This window comes from Palaemon carinicauda, chromosome 11, assembly GCF_036898095.1.
Source record: "Palaemon carinicauda isolate YSFRI2023 chromosome 11, ASM3689809v2, whole genome shotgun sequence".
In the NCBI taxonomy this organism is placed as follows: Eukaryota; Metazoa; Arthropoda; class Malacostraca; order Decapoda; family Palaemonidae; genus Palaemon; species Palaemon carinicauda.
The window spans coordinates 88,999,485-89,022,997 of NC_090735.1; the positions used below are offsets into that span (position 1 = coordinate 88,999,485).

Consider the following 23,513-nt stretch of genomic DNA (forward strand, 5'->3'; position numbering starts at 1 on the left):
TCTTAAACATAAAGTCCAGACCTATGCCAGACGTACGAAGTTAGAGTTCAACAACCCGGATGCAGTCATTGGGTTAGCTCTGACTCTCCTCAGTCATCAGTTGAATGCACTCCGCCTAAGAGGAGTAAGGTTCTGCCGCAACAGATCTCTGCTGTTAAGGCTTTACCTCAGCAGACCTTAGTGTCTGCCGACCCCAAGTTGACTCTACTGCAGTCCATGCAGTCACAACTTTCGGTCTTGATGCGTGAATGTCGGGCTGAGAGTGTTGCGCCTCCGCCTCCGCCTACACTCCCTCCGCCTGCGCTCGCTCCGCCTGATCGCAGTACCACCTGCCAGGCGTACGATGTTGAGCCACGTTCTGAGTTGGCTGTTCCAGTGGTGCTCAGCCTCCGCCTTCTTTAAGGCAACCTTTACAATGGGATCAGGAGGATTATACCTCTCTTCCTCCGCCTCCACTTGCTGCTCCACCAGTGATGCAACACTCGGTTGAGGTACAACAACCTCTCCCGTCCTTGAGTCAGTCTCCTCAGCTCTCGCTGCAGCGAGCTCAACCCTCCACAAGGCAAGCACCACTACACCTTAGCCTTGCGCCTCAGGAGCCTCAGCTTGCGAGACATTTACCTTGTTCTGCGCAGCCTCTACCTCATCGCGCTCCGCTCACACCACAGGAACAGGAACTTGCTACTCCGCTTCCGCCAACCGCTCAGCAAGCGCAACCCTTGGGTTCAGCCACTCATGCCAGGAGTCAGCCTCCTCCACCCATGCGCCTACCTTCTGCTACTTCCTTTGATCAGCCTTTGCAGACTGAGCCTCAGGTGTTCCCTCAACAGAGTCTTGAAGAGGAAACCACAACTATTGTTGTTCCAGCTCGTTCTGACTCTGCTGTTCAGCATACCTTACCTCCATTTTCAAACCTTATGATAATGGAGGTTATTTGTATTACTTATAAAAATATATTTGTATTCCTTGCAATATATTTTTAACAATATCGCAGAATATGGCAAAAAATATGAATCATGAGTTATGAATGTAAGGTAAATATTATGTTGATATTTAAACCCCATGCAAGCATGCATAAAGCACTCTAGCACTGGTCATGGAATTTCTGAGAAATGTTAAACGCCATGCACACGCTCTGCTTACCTTACAGCATGCTCTACATACAGCATGCTCTGCTTACAGCATGCTCTGCATACTACATGCTCTGCATACAGCATGCTCTGCATTCAGCATGCTCGGCATACAACATGCTCTGCATACAGCATGCTCTGCATTCAGCATGCTCTGCATACAACATGCTCTGCATACAGCATGCTCTGCATTCAGCATGCTCTGCATACAACATGCTCTACATTCAGCATGCTCTGCATACAGCATACTCTGCATACAACATGCTCTGCATACCTTACCGCATGCTTCTCAGTCACACATCTTTGGTTGTTGCCAACTCACTAGACTGTCAAGCAGTTTCATAATGTTGCCTTCTAGTCTGCTGCTTTTGCACCAGTGAACCCTCACTGAGAGAACTTAGCTTTTCTAGGATATGGTCCCTGTAGATGAGAAAGTTCTTTTCTCCCTCCTTCTGATATTCCCTTGAGGACTCTGTCATTTGGAGGGAGCCTTTAGCTGCATAGCCTCCTATGGACTTTTATTTAAGCGTAACATGCTTCCAGGGAAGGTAATGGTTCCACTTCAGTCGCTAATCCCGTCTGTTACCACACCTGCTCCCATAGACCTTGAGCTGTGTTGCAAGACATGCAGTCCAAGCTTAGTCCTTGTTAGAGGATTTTTTGTTTACGGAGTCAATGTGTCACGGGGAAGACGTTCAACAACCAACAGAAGTGACTTGTTGTGACGCAGTGCGGCAACCTCAGCAACCCGATAAGGAGTTGTCTGTACGACCCAGACAGTCTAGACAGATTCGGGTTGTCACTGTACTTCCTCGCTTGCCCATGATTGACAGTTCACAGACTCTGCAGCAGTACCATGATCTTGTGTCCGGCTCCGTCAGACGACTGGCTTTTAAGAGCTCCCACAAGTCGTCGCTGTCTGGAGATTTTCAAATGGACTATGGATCTGACCAAGGAACTGGGCCTCCTGGTCAGTTTTGAGGAGTCTCAGCTCGTTCCATCCCAGACCATTGTCTCCTTGGGTATGGATCTTCAGAGTCGAGCTTTTCGGACTTTTCCGTCGGCCCCAAGGATCTTCCAAGCCCTAGAATGCATCCAGAGCATGCTGAGAAGGAACCGATGCTCAGTCAGGTAGTGGATGAGTCTAACAGGGACACTTTCATCGCTGGCCCTGTTCATCGTGTTAGGGAGACTCCACCTCCCCCCCCTTCAGTATCATCTAGCTGCTCACTGGATAAAGGACATGACGCTAGAGACGGTCTCAGTTCCTGTTTCCGAAGAGAGGAGGTCTTCTCTCGCGTGGTGTAAGAACAGCTTTCTTCTCAAGGAAGTCTACCTTTGGCTGTTCAGAAACACGACCGCCGTCTCCTCTCGGACGCATCAGACACGGGCTGGGGTGCGACTTTGGACGGACAAGAATGCTCGGGAACATGGAATCAGGAGCAAAGGACACTTCACATCAATTGCAAGGAGTTGTTGGCGGTTATTCTGGCCTTGATAAACTTCAAGTCCCTCCAGCTTAACAAAGTGGTGGAGGTGGACTCTGACAACACCACAGCCCTGGCTTACATCTTCAAGCAGGGAGGGACTCTTTCGTGGAAGTTGTTCTAGATCGCAAGGGACCTACTCATCTGGTCTAAAGATCGAAAGCTAACTGGTAACGAGGTTCATTCAGGGCGGTATGAATGTCATGGCAGATCACCTCAGACGGAAGGGTCAGGTCATCCCCACAGAGTGGACCCTTCTCAAGAATGTTTGCAACAGACTTTGGGCCCTGTGTGGTCAGCCAACCATAGATCTGTTCACTACCTCGATAACCTAGAGACTCCTGTTGTATTGTTCTCCGATTCCAGACCCAGCAGCAGTTCACGTGGATGCTTTTCTGCTGGATTGGTTCCATCTCGACCTGTATGCATTCCCGCCGTTCAAGATTGTCAACAGGGTACTTCAGAAGTTCTCCTCTCACAAAGGGACACGGCTGACGTTGGTTGGCTCCGCTCTGGTCCGCGAGAGAATGGTTCTTAGAGGTACTGCAATGGCTGGTCGACATTCCCAGGACTCTTCCTCTAGGAGTGAACCTTCTAAGTCTACCTCACGCAAAGAAGGTACACCCAATCCTCCACGCTCTTCGTCTGACTGCCTTCAGACTTTCGAAAGACTCTCAAGAACTAGGGGCTTTTCGAAGGAGGCAGCCAGAGCGATTGCCAAAGCAAGGAGAACATCCACTCTCAGAATCTATCAGTCTCAAGGGGAAGTCTTCCGTAGCTGGTACAAGACCAATGCAGTTTCCTCAACCAGTACCACTGTAACCCTGATTGCTGACTTCCTGTTATTTTTAAGGAAAGTAAGATCCCTTTCAGCTCCTACGATCAAGGGTTACAGAAGTATGTTGGCAGCGGTTTTCCGCCACAGAGGCTTGGATCTTTCCACCAACAAAGATCTACAGGACCTCCCTAGGTCTTTTGAGACCTCAAAGGAACGTCGGTTGTCCACTCCAGGCTGGAATCTAGACGTGGTCCTAAGGTTCCTTATGTCATCAAGATTTGAACCTCTCCAATCAGCCTCTTTTTAGGACCTCACATTAAAAACTCTTTTCCTCGTGTACTTGACAACAGCTAAAAGAGTAAGTGAGATCCACGCCTTCAGCAGGATCATTGTTTTCACATCTGAAACGGCTACATGTTCCTTGCAGCTCGGTTTTTGCTAAACGAGCTTCCTTCACGTCCTTGGCCTAAGTCGTTCGAGATCCCAAGCCTGTCCAACTTGGTGGGGAATGATCTGAAGAGAGTACTTTGCCCAGTTAGAGCTCTTAGGTACTATCTAAAAAGGTCTTAACCTTTACAAGGACAATCAGAAGCCTTATAGTGTGCTATCAAGAAACCTTCTTTTCCAAGTTCTAAGAACTCAGTTTCTTACTATTCAGGCTTCTGATTAGAGAAACACATTCTCATCTGAAGGAAGAAGACCTTGCTTTGCTGAAGGTAAGGACACATGAAGTGGGAGCTGTGGCTACTTCAGTGGCCTTCAAACAGAACCATTCTCTGCAGAGTGTTATGGATGCAACCTATTGGAGAAGCAAGTCAGTGTTCGCATCATTCTATCTCAAAGATGTCCAGTCTCTTTACGAGTACTGCTACACCCTGGGACCATTCGTGGCAACGAATGCAGTAGTAGGCGAGGGCTCAGCCACTACATTCCCATAATCCCATAACCTTTTAACCTTTCTCTTGAATACTTTTTATGGGTTGTACGGTCGGCTAAGAAGCCTTCCACATCCTTGTTGATTTGGCGGGTGGTCAATTCTTGAGAAGCGCCGAGGTTAAAGGTTGTGATGAGGTCCTTTAGTATGGGTTGCAGCCCTGTATACTTTAGCACCTTTGAGTTGATTCAGCCTCCCAAGAGGAACGCTGCGCTCAGTAAGGAAGACGATCTTATTAAAGGCAGAGTAATGGTTCAAGTCGACTTCCTTACCAGGTACTTATTATTTCATTGTTATTGTGGATAACTGATTATATGAAATACGGGATACTTAGCTATCCTTTAGTCTTGTACACTGGTTTTTCACCCACCCCCCTGGGTGTGAATCAGCTACATGATTATCGGGTAAGTTTAATATTGAAAAATGTTATTTTTATTAGTAAAATAAATTTTTGAATATACTTACCCGATAATCATGATTTAATCGACCCTCCCTTCCTCCCCATAGAGAACCAGTGGACCGAGGAATAATTGAGGAGGTGTCAACAAGAAGTACTTGAGTACCTGGCCACAAGTGGCGCTGGTAAGTACACCCCCTTCTAGTATTGTGATAGCTGGCGTATCCCTCCATAGAATTCTGTCGGGCAACGGAGTTGACAGCTACATGATTATCGGGTAAGTATATTCAAAAATTTATTTTACTAATAAAAATAACATATTTGATCTGATTGTCTGTACAAGCTCAAGGTGCCACATCGTGCTCACCTGGTCACTGTCCTAGTAAAAGACTCTCCCCAGGTTTTCGATAGCTTGATTCTGTCCGTGGACAAGCTGGAGTGTCTTAGGGAAGGAAGGGTTTTTTGATGACTCTTGAGGTGGTGTTTGTGTAGAAATCTAGGTAAACCAATCAATTGGAGTTGCTTCTACGTGGATCTTACAATTTCTCTTTCCCATAGGAGAGACAGTGCAGTACAGTATTAGATATGTTCTCTCAGGGACGGGATCCTAGTACTTTCTTGCCTTGTTCACAAGGGAAGAGGACACATATTGGCTACATACTTATCCCCAAATAGATGTTTGTTCCGTAACCGAAATACAAACCACGCTATTTACATTGAGTTTACCTTTTAGCGTAGCTGAAATGGCGAGCCATTAGAATTTAACGAGGGTGTATTACCCCCGCGCTAGTTAGCGGGGGGTAGGGGAGTGGTATCTAGCTACCCCTCCCCCTCTCACACACTGGTGAACTGCTTCACTTTCACTTTTGGCTCGGACATGGACAGACGTCTCTGTCTTTGTCCTTGCTTGGCAGCCATTGTTGTTTTGTCTCAATTAGTTTATGAATCTAATTGTATTTGTTGATTTTACTGCTTCACTTTCACTTTTGGCTCGGACATGGACAGACGTCTCTGTCTTTGTCCTCGCTTGGCAGCCATTGTTGTTTTGTCTCAATTAGTTTATGAATCTAATTGTATTTGTTGATTTTTCAGCTTTGTAGAACGATTCCTTTCGGGGTTTTCATTCTTTCTTTAGTGTTCATTCATTTTTAAATTACATAATTACATAATTATAATTGTTATAATTCTGTTTTGGTTACAGCTCTCTTCCGTGAGTGTAAGTGGTTGTGAGGGCACGTGCCTGTAGTGTAATTCTTGTGTTCCTTTCCCTCGGGATTCCTCTTCGGAGCCTTCCCGGGGGAATGAATGTTAACTAATGATTTTTGCTTTTATTTTTCACAGTTACCAATCTAGTTCGTTTCTGTAATGTGACAACGGAGTGAGCTGTCTTGTTGAGGCCTGGGGATTCGGCTGTTGCTGCCTCCCCTATAGATCGTCAGGGGCTTGTCTCCATCTCCTGGAAGTACTCTCGTGACGATTGACAGCTCTCCAGTTCATTTTAGAACACTCAGGAGGCTCGCCTCCTTGGGTGGGTAGTTTTCCTTCCGAGGGAAGTTTTCCTGTCCAGGCTTGAGTTTTTTCCCCTTTGGGGAGTTCTTCTCTTGCCTTTTTTTTCGTGCGACTATGCTCTTGGTGCTGAGCGGTTGCACCTGCAGTTACGCTCAAGGGGCTGGCAACTGCAGGAGCCCCTCTTCGGAGGATTGCTCTTTTTAGGTCACTGGCTGACCCGTCTCTTCTACGAAGTGTTTCTCTTTCGTTCGCGAGAGAGTACACTCATAGAGACTCCTCTTCGGAGGACTCTTCTGCTGTTGTTGCTGTTGGCCGCCTTCGCCGTAAGGCTCACCGTCCGCTACGTCGTAAGGGCCTCCCATCTCCCTATAAGGGTGCTAAGAGGCGCCCTTTTGAATCTCCGTATGCAGCCTGCAATTCCTTCTTGACCTTCCGCCCCTGGTGCAGATGGACAGCAGTCTGACCTCGTCTTCCGACGGGCAACGGTCTTCCGACGGACAACGGTCTTCCGACGGACAACGGTCTTCCGACGGACATCGGTCTTCCGACGGACAACGGTCCCTTCGGGGCAAAGGGTTGCCTCCCACGGGGGTGCTTCCCTGCGTGCCCTTCTGCCGTGTTCTCTCCTGCTCAGTGTTAGCGCACCGGCGCTCTCCTGCTCATCAGCGTTTTCCGGATCGCTAGCGCTCTCCTGTTCGCCAGCGCTCTCCTGTTCGTCAGCGCTCTCCTGATGATCGTCTCTGCTGTTCCTGTTGGTTCCTGTTACGCGCCCTGTGCGCCTACGTTCGCACGCACAATCTAGAACTTCGGTTCAGGTCTTGGACAAGGACTCTTCTTCTACGCACAGGATTCCATGCGTTGCCTTCTGCTCACCAGCGATCACCAGCTCGCCAGCGACCACAGACGCGTCAACGTTCGCCTGCTTGTTAGCGATCTCCTGCGCGTCAACGATCGCCATCGATCTGCCACGCGTGTCATGTCCCCTGGACACCATCAGTAGCGATCTAGCGCCCGCCTGCTGTGGACCACGATCTCCGGTAGCTGAGTCTTGCCGTAGATCTTCCTCCTGCTCGCCAGCGCTCACCTTTACTTCTTTCCTTTGGTGCGCCAGCTTTCTTCAATCGCCAGCGCACGTTTGCGCGCCCTTTCCTGCCACGCACCAATGGGTGCCAACGGTTTTTCCTGACCGTCCAGGATCGCCTGATTAACAGCTTGCTTCAGCGCTCACCTTCATGATGCACCTGCGCGCCTTCTGTTTAGCGCCATGCGCGCTAACCATCCCTAGTCTCTTACGCGTTAGCGATCGTCTACGCGCCCACGCGATTCTCGCCTGTGCGCTAGTATTTTGTTAACGCACCACCGCTCGCCAACGCGCCGTCGCTTGCCAACGTGCCATCGCTTGCCGACGTGCCATCGCTTGCCGACGTGCCATCGCTTGCCAACGCGCCTTCACTCGCCTACGGGCCATCGCTCGCCAAGACGCGCCATCGCTCGTCAACGCGCCATCGCCCGCCTACGCGCCATCGGTCTCCTGACCGCCTGCGCTCACCCGCGAGCCCACTTGCCTGCGCGACCACACGCCCACGTGCCCGTGCGACCGCACGTCCACGTGCCCGTGTGCCCATGCGGATGCGCGCCCGCGCACATGCGCTCCATTGTTCGCCCGCGCGCGAACCAACGGTATTCCATCGCGCGGACCAACGGTGTTTCGTCGCGCGAACCAACAGTGTTCCGTCGCGCGAACTGATGGTGTTCCATCGCGCGAACCGACGGTGTTCCATCACGCGAACCGACGGTGTTCCTTCGCGCAAATGTCGACTCGATTCCTGCAGTATCCATTGCTCGCCTACGTGTCATCGTTCGCCTGTGAACTTTCGGATTCCGACCACCAGCTCTTGCCCTTCCTACCACGTTCGCCCTCCTTCTGCGCTCCCTCGTGCACTTTCGTCTGCGCTCCTGCGTGCCCGCGCATGGGCACTTCCATGTTCGGCCACGCGCAAACCATTGATTTACCATCGCGCGAGCGCCAGGGCGATTGCGACCACGATTCCCGTCGGGGTTTCGCAACATGGCCATCCTGGCGAGTCTTCTGGAGCGTATTTCCAGAACACTGTCTTCACCCCGTAAACGCAGAGCATGGCAAATGCAAGAGCAGGAAGAATCTTCAGGGAGGTCTGAGCAACATTCTTCTTTCCAGAACCTAGGATAGCCCTTCCTCGTCATTCCCTGGAAAGGTCTTGCCAGGGACCTTTCCGTTCGAGATTTCTCCGTCGGGCAAGGGGTGACTGGTTTACCCCTTCCTCTTCTCCATCTCGTGGAAGGGGCTTACCAGGTCCTTTCCCTCCTCGGTTGCGACCCGAAGTTTTGTACAAGGAAGCTCCAGGAAGGTCATGGGTACTTTCCGCCTCTCGGGCTCAAGCACCTTGGCGTTTCGTCGCCAAGTTTCGAACTTGCGGGCAAGTGTCTCCTCCGTGGATGTCGACAAGCTCAGACACTCTTCCATCCTTGGGAAGAGCTTGTTTGTGCCCAAGGACAGGGACATGGACAGCGGTTGTGCGGAGGAAGTCGACTTCCGTTTTCACTCCTCCAAGGCGCTTTCTTCCAGACCCTGCGGGCCTCCAGCGCTTCTTCTTTCAGCATCGTCGGCCTAAGTTATCGGACCGGCTACGGCAGCTAAGACAAGGTGTCCAATAGCAGTCCCCTCCTGTCAGGGACAGGTAGCACGGGAAGCTCCCCTGGGGGGGCATAATCCTAGAGGGAGCGGCAGAGTTCACAAACTCTAGGATTGGCAACCCCCCTTGCAGGTCTCACGCTGGGAGGATGCCTAAGGTTACTCATCCGGATAACAGCTTCCCGAGGCCGATTCCTGCATGATCTCCGTGATCAGCCAAGGATATCGCCCCTCGCTCTTACCATCTCTCCGTCTCTGTCAGCGAATTCAGTGTCACTGAACCTCTATGCCATGGGGTCGGCAAGAGTTTTGCCCGTTTGGGCAGAATGATCCATGCCTTAGGAGAAGGTCCTCCATAGGATCGTCGACGGCTTCACCCCCCGGCTTCTTCAGTCGATAATTTCTCGTAAGAAAGCATCTGAGACGGGAATTCCGTAGTCGACCTCTCAGCTCTGTTCAAGTTTGTCGAACAAACTTTGTCCAGCGTGGAACAGCAGAATCAATCAGACTGGTAACGAGGCGGCGGGACTCCTTAGGCCCTGGATCGGAAGGACGGGTACTTCCAGTTTCCATTCCATCCATCTTCCAGGAAGCTCTTGGAATTCAGCCTAGACTTAAGATGCGGTGTGGCGATCCCGCCTCGGCATCGCAGGTTTTTCCCCAAAGAACTCTCCCTGCTTTCCTCATGGCCGCTCAGGAGCAGGCTTCCACCTCCTTCGCCCTTTGGAGGTCTGGTCAACTCCGGTGGGCTCGGGTTCGACCTTCTTCAACGCCGGGACAAGCTTCCGGGTCCTTACCATGAGTGAGGGATCATGGTAATTTGCTTGGAGCCTTCTCTACTTCTGCCTCAACATCTGGGGTATCTAGCCATGATATTGAGTCAACGGCCTTACCACGTTGGAAACACCGCTTCTCGTCTGATCAGTGAAGTTAAGCAACGTTGGGCTGGTCAGTACTTGGATGGGTGACCGCCTGGGTACGCCAGATGCTATTGCCTTCTTCTCCGAGCCTTCCCTTCAGTTGACTGTGGCAAGGCTGAGGAGAGTCGCAGTACCTGTTCTCAGTCGAGCAGAGCTTTCAGCCCTACCTTGGAACGTTTCCTGGGTCTCTTTTCCTCATTGACCCGTCTAAAGTCCCGAACGGTCGCCTCAGGATAAGTTCCCTGTGGGGCGGCCCAAGTTCCGGTGGTATCAAAGCAACGATTAACCGGACTTTCTGGCCCCTAGGGGACCAGCGGAACGTTTAGACCTGCAATGGGTGTTGACCTATGGAACTTCTTGATGGGAGTGAATATTCTCGTCCTTTCCCCACATTTTGATGCTGTTCTCGGACTCGTCAAAGAAAAGGGGGGGGGGGGGGGGCATGTTCCGGTTCAGGCCTATAGTCAGGACCTGAAGGATACCTCTCCATCATTCAGGCAGGCTTAGGGGCCGTAGCCTGGCCCCTCTACAGATCCTACAGTTCTTGCCGAGTCGCTCCGTGCGCGACGACTTCATGGTACTGGCGTATTCCAACCAGCAAGAGACGCATTTTCATACCTTCGCATCTTGCAGTAGAGATACTGAGATGATCCGAGGTCCTCTCTATACCACTGTCGGCTCGCTCATTCCGGGCAGAGGAATGTTCTCTCCGACTATCTGGGCAGAGCCTCGCAGATAGAGGGTACCTGGGGGTCTTTGGCCTTTAGTAGCCAGCAAGTCCTGGCCTGGGGGACCTGATCGCGACAGCCTGGATCTTCAAGCTTCCGCTGTTCTTTCCCCCAGTCTCAGACCCCAAGACTCTTTGGAAAAATGCTTTCCGATGATGGTGGGACAACATCGACGCCTGCGTCTTCCCACCATTGTTGTTTGTTGAGAATGGGTCTCAACAAAACCAGGTTGTCTATCAACCTTTCGATGGCCCTGAGAGCTCCATTGTGACTATACGCGGAACAGTTTCCGGACCCTCTGCTTCCCCTGACGGAACTCCCGGGAGAGTTTCTCCCACGGCACAGGCTACTCTAACAACCACACTACAACATCTTTCACGAGCCGTGGCATCGCTTCGGCTTCGCGCCTGGAGACACTACGCCGCCTCAAGAAGAGACAACCCACTACAGTCGCGGAGCGAAGGTCGCGTCACCTGCGATAGTCATCCGCAGGGGTCTACCAGGCGAAGTGGAGAGTCTTCTGTGGTTGGTGTTGTGGGAGAGATACCTCTTCCCTTGAGGCCTCTTCTCCAGCAATAACGGACTTATTGCTTTTCGGCGGGAGGAAACTCCTTTCCGCTCTCGGCAATGAAGCCTGTCGCTCAGCCTTTCTCTGGCCTTCAGGCTGAAAGGAATAGACTTTTTCCTTTCCGCTGGACCTTTCTTCGCTCATGCGAAGCTGCGAACGTCCCTGCCCCCAGTCGGAGTGAGACCTCCTCCATGGAGCTTGGTTCGGACTTTTAGTTCCTTAAGAGATCTTCTCAAGAACCATTACGTCAGGCCCCTGATCGTATTCCGTCTTGGGGGACGGTGCTCCTGCTCACTCTGGCCTCGGCCAGTGTGTAAGCAATCTTCTTGGTCTCGTACGACTCCGCCCTTTCTAAGGAATAGGGGAAGGCAACATTCAGGTTTCCTCCTGAGTTGCTTGCTAGACTCAGAATCTTGGGGTCCCGGCCCTTCGGTCCAGCTCCTTCGAGATTTCGAGGCACCATTCTGTATCAGATGACCCAAACCTTCTCCTTCTTGCCAGTAAAGGAATCGAGGGGTTATCTTTGGGAACAGCTGCAGTTTGTCCTCACGTGCAGCCGGGTTGGGAGCACAGGAAGGACACATGGGAGAGTCTCCAGTATACCTCTTCAGCTTGGACTCAAGGACATTCATCTCGACCTGAATCCAGACCCTTCTCCGTCATGTCGCCCTACAGCACGATGTCGGATACATCGCAACGTCCCTCGCCTTCGAGTAGTATTACTCTGTGACGCAAGTGATACAAGCTGGAGTCTGGAAGCGTCTAATGACCTTCGCAGACCGCTTCCTGTAGGACGTGACCCACAGGAGTATCGATACATTTCTATCGCTCTGTGGTGGCTACACAACAGTTGGTTTAACCTCAGGCTCCTTTTTGGACAGTTAGCAGAAGGTTGAGGGCATTGTTATCAGGTTTTAGTCTGCATGAACGAAAGAAGTATGTCTGGCCCTTACTTCTTTCTTCATCGTCCCCTCTACTGGGGAAGCAGCATCCTGGTCTTTGCATAGCTGAGCTCAAACCTCTGCAGGTAAACCATGCTTCCTTGTGTTCCGAGTATTGAGTCAATACTGTCGCGTCCCCCATACCCTGACGAGGTGGTATTGGGAACGTCCTAACCCAGAGTTCCTTCTGGAACTCTAGATCAACTGCCTAGGACGGGTCGCACTTCTTCCTTCACACACAAGCTTATGTAGGCCACACGTTTTCTTGCGGAGCAAGGAACTTGTGAGGTGCAGGGACTCCTTTTCTCGAGTGCGACTCACTCGGATTCTGAGTCCCCGGGTAAAGCCAAAGCCAGTATGGCTGGGGACTTTCTACCCTTCCTAAGGGGTAAGTCACCCAATGTAAATAGCGTGGTTTGTATTTCGGTTACGGAACAAATGACAAATTCGGAGATAATTTGTATTTTTCCTAACCATACAAACCTTAGCTATTTACACATATTTGCCCGCCATCCCTGTCCCCCAAGACAAGTCCTACCTCTAAGTGAAGTGAAACAGTTCACCGGTGTGTGAGGGGGGAGGGGTAGCTAGCTACCACTCCCCTACCCCCCCGCTAACTAGCGCGGGGGGTAATACACTCTCGTTAAATTCTAATGGCTCGCCATTTCAGCTACGCTAAAAGGTAAACCCAATGTAAATAGCTAAGGTTTGTATGGTTAGGAAAAATACAAATTATCTCCGAATTTGTCATATCGGTGCCTGGTTCTCCCTTCTTTCCACTTTCTGGATGTTCTCATAAAACCTTGACCATTCCCTCTGTATAATTTCATAGGATCTAAGCTTAACCCCCTGAAAGGATATTCAATATTAAGCACAGGAACCCAGGGCTCTTTCACACTAGACCAAACATGAACCTCCCCATCCTTGGGAATTACTAAGATGCTTCTGTGACTCCATCCTCAACGTCCCTTGATTCAGCGATGGCAGTACTGGCAACAGAGATCTGAGGTAAGACTTAGGCACGAGCAGACAGCACTTTCGGACCACAAGTCTTTTGCCATGATCAGCCGAGCAGAAAACACGGGAAAATTGTACTTGATGGTTGATTGACGATTCTCTCTCCCTCTCCAAGGGAGTTCCACCCGAACCTCATCTCCAGGGATTCTGCTGTTCTCAGAGGATTGATTTTAAATTATCTGGCATCTCAGACAAATCCAAGGAAGGTGGAACACTCCTTGAGATCATGAATAACTCAGGGAATTGGTTTACAGAAGCAAAACACCAGCTTTTCAACTTAGTGGAAGTCCAAGCAATGCATTTTGCTACCTTCCCAATAGATTTTAATAAGTTACCAGGTAGTGTTGAAGAACTACAACTTCATATTTCTGACTTATGGTTACAAGCAAAGGGTTTCTGATTCACAGATCTTTTGAGATTGGTCAAGTAGGTATGTACTTTGGTAGACGACAGTGTGATAGAGTTGTATGCTTGATTAATTCCAGACAAGTGGGGGGTCTGCTAGTGTGGCGGGAATGTGTGTGATAGACGAAGGCCTGGTGCCCGCAGGACCCGTCTTAAGTGGAAACCCGGTGTGGGGGGGGGTCGAATCAGCGCCCACTCCCACACCCGAACAGTGTTTTTCAGGTTCAGCGGGTTCCAGGGGTGGCCAGAACAAAGCAAGGCGGCCCACGTGCTCTTCGTACCCTGACTCCATCGTATGGACAGCTTCTAGGACGCCCCTCAGGTCCCCCTTGAGGCAGGAGGAAGAAATCGAGGGTTGGTTTGCCCCTCGACCCATTATCTGTTCACCCCAGGCGCCATCGGCCACGCTTCCGCCGGACTTCATGGAGCCCTTGACCCCAAGTTCCAGACCTAGATCCCCCAGGAGGCTTTTGTTAGAGACGGAGGAATCAGCTTCCTCGTACTCTTCGGACGAATATTCCTACGTGTCCTATTCATCGGACGGTTAGTGTTCGCGACGACAGGAAGAAGAGGAAGCATTCCAGAAGGAGGAGATCAAGCCCATGCGACAGCCCGCCCAGGAAGAGGGCGAGGTCCTCGGGGAGAAACTACCCAAGGAAGTTGTCACCAAGGAAGCGGTATGTTACCGTTGTCAGACACCGTCGAGACTCCAGCAGGTCGGTTGCCGCACCAGTGCCTGCCTCGGTGGCTGCTGGAGCCGCTCCCGTTTCCGTGCACAGTGTCTCTTCAGCTCCGCCCGCTTGTCGGATGCAGCCATTGGTACATTTCCTGTTACCCCGGCCTAGTAAGTCGGCGGCTCCACCTGTGTGTAGGGAACTCCCACGGGTTAAGCCCAGTGGCACTATCCAAGGATCTTTCGTCGCAGCGGTCCCGGCCAAGTTTCGGTATTCACCGCTACCACGACCATCAACCAGCGCCATCCGGGTGAGCCCGGGAGGAGGTAGACCCATGACGGCTACCTCCGCTCCGGCGGCTCTATCCGTGACGGAGGCAGCCGCTCCATCCCTCTACGTTCGAGGAACCTTCCAACGCGGAGGTACAGTTAGTGGACGAGCTAGTGGACTCAGGGATCTGGGGACGAGATCTCGTCCTATCGTAAGGTGCTTGCGCTGATCTGACGGCACCATAGGTTGGACAAGCCTCAACCAACAGCTGAACGTACTTGGCTCTCAGGTCTGGGCAGGATGGTAGACAACCCTGCCCAGAAGAAACCGTCTCTGACCCTGCCATTAGCACCCGATGTTGCCATGGGGATGGAGCACGTGGACCTTTATGTGTCAGGACCGAAAAATTCTTTGAAGGCAGAGGGCTCCTTCAAACTTCTACCGAGTCTCAAGACCCGGAGAAAATTCTATGTGCTTGACGGTCATCACTCAGGGCCCCGCACGTTGGAGGAAGCGGTCGCCACCCTGAACCAGGGCAACTCGGACGAGCGTAGCCTGAATGCCCTGGTGTTCTTTTCACAAGCGGAGGCCGCCATGATGGAGGTCACCGCTCAGGACATCGTGAATGTTACCTCTTGGCTGGATTGGTGGGCCTGTACATTGGCAGGCTTCCAACTCTCTGGACAACCAGGCTCTTCTTCAGGAATTGATCCGCTCGGGGGGTAAGGCGATGAAATTCCTGACCTTCCAGTCCCTTACCCAGACGGCCAACTGGGTTCTGAGGAGAAGGGACACGGTCCTGAATAGATTATCCCGCAGACTCTCCAAGCTCGAAACGAAGCTGAAGGGGTCAGCCGAGCCCAGGCAGCAGTTGCCAAGGCGACCCCCTGTGAGGAGACCTCCAGCGGACGGGGCCTACCCACCTACGCCTCCAGCTAGGCAGGAGGCTTCCACCTCTTTGTGGCACCAGTCTCCTTGGCCCTCCAGGAGGCGTGGTGCTCAACCTCAAGCCGCCTATAGACCCAAGTTCTCAGGGTCAAGGAGAGGCTGGTCAAACTGCCTCCCTAGGAGGAGATAGGGAGAGAGGCCCCTTACACCTTCCCACGCCCCTGGTGGGGGGATGCCTCAAATATTATTGGCAAGCATGGCAGGACAACGGGGCGGACCCATGGACGGTGACTGTTCTCAGGGAGGGATACAGGATTCCCTTCCTGTCAGAGCCGCCTCCGTTGATCCCCGAACACCGAGTGGGATGGTTAACTCCCAACGACTCGGAGAGGAAAACAGCCCTGCTGGAAGAGGTGGAGGCTATGCTGAGCAAAGGAGCCCTGCAATCCGTACACGAGCCGTCACCAGGCTTCTACAGAAGGCTCTTCCTGGTGGAGAAGGCGTAGGGAGGTTGGAGGCCAGTAATCGACCTCTTGGCATTGAACAAGTTCATCAGGAAAACCTCCTTCAAGATGGACACGCCGAAGTCGGTGATGGCAACCTTGAGAAAAGGGGATTTCATGATGTCCCTGGATCTCAAGGATGCCAATTGTCAGATTCATGTTCACCCCTCCAGCAGGAAGTTCCTCAGAATAAAGTGGAGCTCAGACTCTTCAATTTAGGACCCTTTGCTTCGGTCTGTCAACAGCCCCTCAAGTCTTCACGAGAGTCTTCGCCCTGGTCTCGACCTGGGCACACAAGCAGGGCATCAGGCTGATAAGGTACCTCAATGATTGGTTGCTGCTTTCAGCCTCAGAGGTAGCCTTAAAAGATCAAGGCATTCGCCTGATGAATTTCTGCAAGGAGCTTGGGATAACAATCAATCGGAAAATCGCAACTAGACCCCACCACCAGGATGACGTACCTGGGGATGGTGTTAGATTCCCAGCTGGTGAGAGCCTTCCCGTCCCAGGAGAGGCTAGACAACCTGGACCAGGTGATTCGTCTGTTCCTAGCCGGTACGCCGATGAGAGTCAAGGATTGGCAGAGATTAGTGGGTCACCTGGTTTCGGAGAAGTTGGTTCCTCAGGGCATGCTCAAGCTCAGACCGGTTCAGTGGAACCTGAAAGGCCTCTTGTCAGTGGGAGATTCCCCACAGAAGATAGTCCCGGTGTCCCCTTCCTCCAAGGATGCTCTCCTCTGGTGGTCCGACAGGAGGAATATGTTGAAAGGTATTCCGTTCGGCTCCCCTCCTCCGGAGATGCTGCTCTTCACGGACGCATCGAAGGAGGGGTAGGGAGCTCACCTCTTCGAGGAAATAGCGGAGGGGAAATGGTCAGTGGAGGAAAAGGCCCGGCACATCAATCTTCTGGAGCTCATGGCAGTGCAGAGGTCATTGGTAAGTTTCGCCCGTCTCCTCCGGGGGAACTCGGTAGCCCTCATGTGCGACAACGCCACGGTGGTAGCGTACATCAAGAAGCAGGGAGGATTAAGGTCAAGGGAGTTGTGCAATCTCACGGCTCAGGTCCTAGAGTGGGCCAAAAGGAACAACATTCTTCTATCGGCCAGATTCATCCCCGGGAAAAGGAACGTCTTGGCAGACGGACTAAGCAGGACAGGCCAAATAGTGGGTTCGGAATGGTCCCTTCACCCCCAAGTGGCACAGGAAGTCCTCCGTTGTTGGGGTTCCCCAGTAATAGACATGTTCGCCACAAGGCTTAACGCAAAGCTCCCCAGTACCAAATCCGACGGCAGCCTTCGAGGACGCCTTTCAGCACCCTTTGGACAACCTCGACGTCTATGCCTTTCCCCCCTTCGGGATAATCAGACAGGTTCTCAACAGGCTAAGACAGTCAAAGTCCACAGAGATGACTTTGGTAGCGCCCTGGCGGCCGGAGAGGGAGTGGTTCGCGGATCTTCAGGACCTAGCCACCCTTCCTCCATGGCCCTTACGGCAAGAGAAGACCTTCTAAGCCAACCACACTTCCAAAGGGTGCACGAGAACCCTCAGGGGCTGAGGCTACACGTGTGGAGGTTATAAAGCGACTGTTAAGGAAGGAAGGCTTCTCAGACAAAACAGTGGATAGAATGTCGGGGTATTTGCGTAAGTCCTCTTGCGTTGTGTACCAGGCGAAATGGGCATCCTTTGTCAAGTGGTGTGCCTCTCAGAATCTGCGGCCCTTAGACGCTTCGGTCCACAATATTGCGGACTTCCTAGTACACTTGAGGGATGACATAGGAGTCTCCATTCCAGCCATCAAGGGAGTTCGAGTGGCACTTGTCCAAGTGTTCCAACTCAAGGGCTTCAACCTGGGCACCTCGCGTCACATCTCTATGCTCATCAGGAGCTTTGAGCAAACTTGTAACCCCCGCACCTCGAGAGTCCCCCAGTGGGATGTAGCCAAGGTCCTCAAGGCCCTCTCACGACCCCCGTTCGAGCTACACAAAGATGTATTGGACGAGGATCTCACCCTCAAAGCTGTCTTCTTGCTAGCCCTGGCCTCAGCGAAACGAGTGAGTGAGCTCCACAGTCGGTCCTTCGAGGTGTCCCACTCAAAAGGGTGGAAGGACATGACATTCAAGTTCCTGCCTGAGTTCGTAGCGAAGACCCAGAACCCTGCAATTCAGTACCCTAGGTTCGAAAAATTCTCAATTCCGGCTATTCCGCGCTCGGACAACCCAAAAGACCTGCTCTTGTGCCCCGTAAGGACTGTCAGGAAGTACCTTAGTAGGACAGCCAAACTCAGACCGACCGTGAAGAGTTTGTTTGTGTCCACAGGCTCAGTCAAGAAGGCAGTTTTTGAAAACACCATATCCTTCTGGCTTCGTCAGATGATAAAGAGGGCTTATGAGATGGAGGGCTCCGCAGTGCCTGGGACCCCGAGACCCCATGATATTAGGGGTCTTAGCACGTCCTTAGCGTTTGACACCAACATGGCAGTAGGCCAGATCTTACGGGCGGGCACCTGGGCTAGGCAGTCCACCTTTACAGCCCATTACCTCAAGGACTATACGAAGAAGTCCCTGAATGCCTTCTCCATCGGGCCAGTCATTTTGCCTATGCAACAGGTTTAGTAGGTTGGGCACCAGGGTAGCCTGTGGGAAGTAATCGCAAGAGACACAGGTTCCTCCTTACTATCCCCCTTCCTTGCTACCCTCTATTCCTTTCCTGAGACCCCATCCTTTATTCCCCATCCTTACATGAGAGAATGGGACGTTGAGGCACATCATGTCTGGATTATTAATAAAAGGTGAGTTGTTCATAAGGTAGATTTTTGTGTATTTTCCCCTACTCTCCTACCTCTCCCTGGGCTTCCAGACCTAGTCTCCTATCTAGGTCATGTACACCAGTAAGTCTCGAATATTATAAACTGTAAGCCACTCCCTCCTCCTAAAGTATAAGTTTCCTAAGAAAGTAGTTCAAGGTAAGTACTCCGTGTTGGAACAAATCACAAATTTTATGTAATTTGTATTTTTCCTAACAGTACTTACCTCGAACTACTTTCGGGTTATGGCCCTCCCATCGTACCCCGAGTATCTTACAGGAGTTCGAGGAGGACTTAAACATACGCTTACTGACCAACAAGCGCGACACCACGTGCTGACCCAGGGTCGCCCCAGGGTGAGTATCCTTCCGCCCCGGAGCGCCCCTGCGAGGTAGCGGAGAGAGGGGGAACTACGCAAAATTCTTGTGTATGGCATTATAATCTTGATAGTGTTCTGACTTATTTACATTTCAGTTTGTAGTAAATTCTGTAATACCAAGTTTAGAAAATTAAAGTATTTTATTTTTACTGGAATAAACTTACTCTGATCTTTTATGAAACTTTAGCATACAGTATGTAATTCTGTTAAATTTTCCTGTTTTTAAATCTTTCGGTATTTATACTACTGACAGAAATGCAAAATATTTCTTGGAGAGTTGTATAAAAATGGACTGACATCTTTCTTAAATTCCAGAACTTGCACGAATCATCGATGCTTGATGTTGGAAATACGTTGAATTGTTAGACGCGTTTCGGGGGTGAAGAATTGTAAGATAAACATGACTGTGGTTTACATGATGTCCATGTGATATTACGGAAATAAGGTATTTATCTTTATTATTATTATCGTTATCATTATTGCTTGCTAAGCTACAGTCCTATTTGGAAAAGCAAGATGCTATAAGCTCAGGGGCCCCAACAGGGAAAGTAGCCTAGTGAGGAAAGGCAACAAGAAAAAGTAAAATATTTTAAGAACAGTAACAACATTAAAATAAATATTTCCTATATAAACTATAAAATCTTTAACAAAATAAGAGTATGAGAAATAAAATAGAATAGTGTGGCCGAGTGTAGCTTCAAGCAAGAGAACGCTAACCCAAGACAGTGAAAGACCATGGTACAGAGGCTATAGCAATACCCAAGACTAGAGAACAGTGGTTTGATTTTAGAGTGACCTTCTCCTAGAAGAGCTGCTTACCAAAGGTAAATGGTCTCTTCATTAGTTATTTAAGACATAGACATGACTGGTTTACATGTCCGTGTGATATTATGGAAGTTGATATAAAACACTTGGGCATATAGCTTCCTGTTTGTTCCGTGACTGAATACAAACCACGCTATTTACATGGGGTAATTACTTTGGCGACAGCCGATGACGAGCCATAAAGTTTTAACGAGGGTTTCCTACCCCACCGCTAGTTAGCGGGGGGTAGGGAGGGGTAGCTAGCTACCCCTCCCCCCTCACAAACACCGGTGATTGATCCACTTTACTTTTGGCTCGGAGAGACGACAGACCTATCAGCGCTCTCCTCTCTTGACTACCATAATTTTTGTCTGCTTTTTCTTTCAGTGTTTGTGTGTGAAGTTGGCCTCTACTCTCCTTATGCGCACTTGCCTTATACTTCCCGGCCGCCCTTGTGGGACCTTTATGTCGGCCGTGGAAACGGATCCTCACTCCTTATGTCCCCAGTGTAGGGGCCAACGGTGTGATAGTTCTAATTTGTGCATTGAGTGTAGGGAGTGGTCTACCTCCCAGTGAGAGAGGTTTGCCCGGCGACGTAAGAAGAAGGCTAAGAGGGATCTTTCTCCTTCCGAGGTTTCTCGGAAGAGAGAAAATCCTAAGTCGTCCTCTTCCGCCGCCCATTCCTCCTCCGAAGCTCCCGCTCCGGTGGCCTCTTCCGAGAGGCCGGCGAGAGGTAGCGTAGACCGTAATGTTGATGTCATTAACCGATCCCGTGGCGAGGGAGAGGTCGTTGCCTACCATAGCGAGGCGGCTGCCCCTCCCCCCTCGGAGGAGGTATTTGTTTCTAACAATGACCTTTTTCAGCTTTGGGCTTCCTTGGGGCTACAGGGTTCGGCCTCCAAGGAAGTCTTGTTTGGTATGATCAAACGCGATGCGGCTGCCGAACAATTGTCAACCTCAGCGGACATAGATCCTCTGTCTGTGGTTGACGTTGTTGTGTCGTAAACATCCCGTGGGTCTGACCAAACTCCTGTTCCTGTGGCTGCGGTAGCAGAAGGCTCTGTCTCTCCCTCTGAACATACTTCGAGGGAGGAGCTTAGTCCCACGGTCTCTCCTTCCGCTGAGACTCCCTCTCGGGGGAGTTCTCTGGTAGAGACGCCTCTTTGGAGGCCGGTTGATGGTCAGCCTGCTGATCCCACGGCCCCTCGTGGGCGTATAAGGCGGAAGGCTCGTCCTCCCCTTCGCCGTAGAGGCCTTCCTTTCCCCTTCAAAGGGGTTAGGAGGCGCCTCTTCGGCTCGTCGTCACCACAGTCCTCTGCGGAGGAGATGACTCGCCGTTCTCCTGATCTACCTGCTACCACCCTTGATCTCTCCAGGGATCGTTTGCGATCCCCGTCGGAGGATGGTCGTCCTTCGGGACAAGGTGAGCTGTCACCTCAACCATCTACATCTAACGCTGCTGACGCGCTTTACGCGCCGGAGACTGCCACTGCACAACCTCCTGACCCTTCGGGGTCTCAGGGACTTGAGCGCTCAACTGCGCCGCTCGCCCTTAAGCGTAAGGCTCCACCTGCGCACCCTGTTGCTGTTGTTCCTGCCGTTCCTGACAAAGCGCATCGGCGCTCACCCTTAGGCGTTCGCGCCACTGTTCCTGTTGCTCGCCAGGGTTTCCCTGCGCGCCCACGCCCATCGGCGCCCCGTCGCCATCCTGTAGTTCCTGATGTAGCGCGTAAGCGCCCAACTGCGCAAACGCACCCTGCTCCTGTTGTAGCGCCGCCGCGCTCTCCTGCGCACTTGCGGCCAGTTCCTGATAAGGCGCCTACGCGCCCACCGGTGCCCCAGCGGGCTTCAGCGCTCACGCGCCCTCTGGCACCTCGCTGATCCCCGGTTCCTGTTTCACCGCGCGCGATCCAGGAGGTTCCTGAGTTGGCGCACAGGAGCCCACAGGTTCCTTCGGACTCGTCGCGCCCTGCTTGGGAGAGACGCGATACGCGCACCCCAACACGTCACCGCGCCGCTTTGGGCCCATCGCGCCCACCTAAGGAGGTTTGCGATACAGTGGAACCTCTACATACGAATTTAATCCGTTCCAGAACCAACTTCGGATGTAGAAATTGTTCGGATGTCGAAACGAATTTTCCCATAAGAATACATTAAAATAGGATTACAGTAATCCGTGGTTGAGCCCAAAAACCTATGATAACTTCTTAATAAACTACTACACATAATTTTCCTATGAGAATAATGAACACTAAATTAGATAATAGACATGTAAATAAGAAGAATAGACATGTAAATAAGAAGAATTAGCAAAAAATGATAAATAAGAAACGGGTTTTTAGCGTCACTTTACCTTAGAAAATCCAGCGCAGGTGTTGTTTGTCTTCGCTACGCAGAGAGGAGAGAGGAGACGGACGGACGGCGAGGAGGTAGAGAGGTTAACTACGATAAACGTAACACTACCGTAACTTATTCTAACTTACACTAAGTGAACTTTAACATAACTTATCTTTTTTTTTTTTATTTTTATATTTTATATTTTTTTTTTTACATTTTCTTTTTTCTTTTTGATGATTACGTAATTTTAATCGCTATCACTTACATTTAAAATTGACTGAATTTCTTTTGCTTCACTCTTTTCCGTTTTCTGTGTTTCACTTTCTTCCTCTTCACTCTTTGCCGTTTTCTTCGGTTCACTTACATCCTCTTCATCGCGAGTTCGCTTCGCAGTTTTTTTTAAAGAAAGCATCGATAGATAATTGCTTGGTACGGCTTTTCAGAATGTTTCGAAAGTGAGTTAGGCAAACATCATCGAATTGAGAAACTACACGACAAACCTGCAATTTCTTTGGATGGTATTTGTCGATGAAGTCGACCACGTCTTGATATTTTCCTAACACCTCTTTTATTTGCGCTGAACCTAACACATGTTCTACCTCCTCGCTCTCTTCCTCGTCATCACTCACGTGCTCCGACATAGCATGGAGTTCCTTGAGCTCATCCGTCGTCAGTTCGTCGTGATGTTCGGCGACGAGTTCCGTAACGTCATCTGCGTTGACCTCCAGACCCATGGACTTGCCAAGGGAGACGATTTCCTCTACGGCTTCCGCTGCACCGACCACGGGATCAGGTTCGGGGTCAAAACCATCGAAATCTCGGGGAGAAACTGCATCAGGCCACAGCTTCTTCCATGCAGAATTGAGGGTCCGTCGAGTTAATCCCACCCAAGCCTGATCTATGATCTTCAAGCAGTGCACGATGTTGAAGTGGCCCCTCCAAAATTCACGCAAAGTTAAGTTGGTGCTTTGCGTGACATTAAAGCACTGCTTGAATAAGTGCTTGGTGTACAGCTTCTTAAAATTAGAGATGACTTGCTGGTCCATGGGCTGGAGGATAGAGGTGGTATTTGGTGGAAGATACAGCACCTTTATGAACTTGAATTCATCGAAGATATCATCTTCAAGTCCGGGGGGGTGAGCGGGTGCATTGTCAAGGCATAGCAGGCACTTTAAAGGCAATTTCTGCTCATGAAGATACTTCTTCACAGAAGGACCGAAAACTTGGTTTACCCATTGCACAAAGAACTGCCTAGTGACCCAGGCCTTCGAGTTGGATTGCCAGAAAACATGAAGCTGATCCTTATCGACGTTGTGTGCTTTAAAGGCCCTAGGGTTCTCCGAATGGTAAACAAGCAAGGGCTTGACTTTA

At 50.9% G+C, this 23,513-nt stretch overlaps 1 protein-coding gene and 1 pseudogene across 4 annotated transcripts in view; both read left to right on the plus strand.

Annotated features, from left to right (window-relative positions):
* LOC137649722 (uncharacterized) overlaps positions 1-23,513 on the plus strand; it is a 211,772-nt gene that overhangs the window by 81,638 nt on the left and 106,621 nt on the right. For 2 of the 4 annotated variants that reach the window (XM_068382678.1, XM_068382677.1), the window contains exon 2: positions 19,317-19,446. The exons of the other annotated variants lie outside the window; for them this stretch is intronic. The gene's annotated coding sequence lies outside the window, so the exon portion shown is untranslated. The remainder of the gene's footprint in view (positions 1-19,316; positions 19,447-23,513) is intronic. 4 annotated transcript variants of the gene reach the window in all.
* LOC137650308 (5S ribosomal RNA) lies at positions 9,786-9,903 on the plus strand (annotated as a pseudogene).